The sequence below is a fragment of the Peromyscus eremicus genome, chromosome 15 (assembly GCF_949786415.1).
Source record: "Peromyscus eremicus chromosome 15, PerEre_H2_v1, whole genome shotgun sequence".
NCBI classification, from domain to species: domain Eukaryota; kingdom Metazoa; phylum Chordata; class Mammalia; order Rodentia; family Cricetidae; genus Peromyscus; species Peromyscus eremicus.
In genome coordinates this window covers 88,619,265-88,621,880 of record NC_081431.1, presented here as the reverse complement: position 1 = coordinate 88,621,880, position 2,616 = coordinate 88,619,265, and positions in this window count along the sequence as shown.

Here is a 2,616-nt window from a genome sequence, read left to right as displayed (position 1 = left end):
AGGCCCCTATCACCTTTATGATGTTTAATCTTGTCTAAAATGGTAATCTTGAAGTCCTTTTCAAAATCTTCATGAAAATATATCTTCCAAATAGTTTCCCAATACCATTCTGAAGGTTTTAATTTTTGAGTTGACACTGAAGTTTCATCAATGGTCTTACAGTTCTTTCATGAAATTACCATTCATCTTTTAAACATCTTAAACACTGCAGACAGTAGAAACTGGGGAATATATGAATATAGGGTAAGTTATACAACAAAATTCACCCTAGTCACGTAACATTGGACTGACAATGACATCAGACTCTAAATATAACTCTAAAGATGCCAATGTAATAACTGCAGAGGACTGTGTAGAATGCAATGTATGTGAATTACTATGGAACTTATAGAGTTGTAAAGTAGACAAAGACCATTAAATAATGAAGGGCAGTGGAAGAGGGGAGTATGAATAAATCAAAATAGTCAAATATTTGGAGGAAAAACTTGAATTAAACAATTATATCTACGTGTTTGGGGCATAGTAAATAGCCAGGTAAAATAATCTTAATGAAGATAGGTGAGGTTCAAAACACCTATAATGCTGGACATAGAAGGCAGAAGCAAAAGGATGGCAAGTTTAAAGCCAGACTAGGTTATTAGTGACTTCAAAATTAGCCAAGTCTGCAAAGTAACACCCTGTACAGACACAAATTAGTGAAACCCTAAATCTGAGAACTCTACTGTGTTATAGAGACCAGTGTCCATCTGTAATGATAAACACATGAGTAAAACCTCTGATGGTAGTTTGTGACCAGACAGTACAAGATCTTGTAGACTACCAAGCAAATATGCTTTACTCTTAGTGAGCAGGGATGGAAAGTTGATATTATGCAATGTTATACCACAGTTATATTTTTTAATTATTTCTTTTTGAAAATTTTGATATTTGGACCAAGAGCCTCAGTTGTAGGACATCAGGCAGGCCTGACTACCACCATCCCCCACTGGACCCTGTAACCTACAAGCCCCAATCCACCCCCCCAAACCCACCTAACCTCTGAGACTGCAGCTGCTCCCTGAGACACAGACTCTGCCAGTTCTGATTGGACTAAAAGGTGAGTCTGTGCTCTCCTAGCCAATCATCTCAGCCTCTAGACTTTAAGCCTAGGGTCACAACCAGTGCCCCCCTACACCATCCATTGCAGCCCCAGTTGCAGGCCAGCAGTCAAGACTCCTGAAGACAGACCTGACCACCACCATCCCCTAAAAGACTCTGTAACTTACAAGTCCTAATTCACCCCCAAAACCATTCACCCTCTGAGACTGCAGGTGCTCCCTGAGACACAAATTCTGCCAGCTCCAATTGGACCAAGAGTGGTTCCCTGAGACACAGACACTGTTTGCACCAATTAGAGGAAAAGGTGGGTAGATGCCAGTGCAAGAATACATTCAACAACAAAAAGAGCATATGGTACCACCAGAATCTACATCAGCTACATCAGCAAGACCTGAACATCCCAACATAGAAGAAGCAGAAGAAAATGACCTTAAAAATGACTTTAAGAAGATGATAGAGGCCATTAAAGACGAAATGAAAAATTCCATTAAAGAAACTGAGAAAAACACAAATAAAAAATTGGAAGAGATCAATAAATCCCTTAAAGAAAGTCAAGAAAACCAAGATAAAGCAATTAAGCAGGCCCAAGAAACAGTTCAAGACCTGAAAATTGAAATAGAAACAGTGAAGAAGACACAAACCAAGGGAATGCTGGAAACAGAAAATCTAAATAAACTAACAAGAACTACAGATGCAAGCACAGGCAACAGAATATAAGAGATGGAAGAGAGAATCTCTGGTGTGGAGGATACAAAAGAAGAAACAGATTCATCAATCCAAGAAAATACTGAAGCCAAAAAAAGTCATATTATAAAATTTCCAGGAAATCTAGGACATTATGAAAAAGCGAAAACTAAGAATAATAGGGATAGAAGAAGGAGAAGAATACCAACTCAAAGGCACAGAAAATATATTCAACAAAATCATAGAAGAAAACTTTCCTAACCTAAAGAAGGAAATGCCTATAAAGATACAAGAAAGTTATAGAGAAACAAATAGACTGGACACCAAAAGGAAGTCCCCTCACCTCAAAATAATCAAAACACTAAACATACAGAATAAAAAAAAATATTGAGAGCTGCAAAGAAAAAGGCCAATAAACACATAAAGGTAGACTCATCAGAATAACACCTGACATCTCAATGGAGATTCTGAAAGCCAGAAGGTCCTGGACAAATGTTATGCAGACACTAAGAGACCATGGATGCCAGCCCAGACAATTACACCCAAGAAAACTCTCAATCACCACAAACAGAGTAAACAAAATATTCCATGACAAAACAAGATTTAAACAAAACCTATCCACAAATCAAACCCTAAAGAAAGCACTAGAAGGAAAAATCTAACCCAAAGAAGTTAGATGCACTCATGAAAACATTCCACACTAATAAATCCCAAAGAAGGGAAACACAACACTTCAAACAAAAAATAACAAGAATTGACAATCACTGGTCATTAATATCCCTTAATATCAGTGGACTCAATTGCCCACAATATGACACAGGCTAACAGAATGGA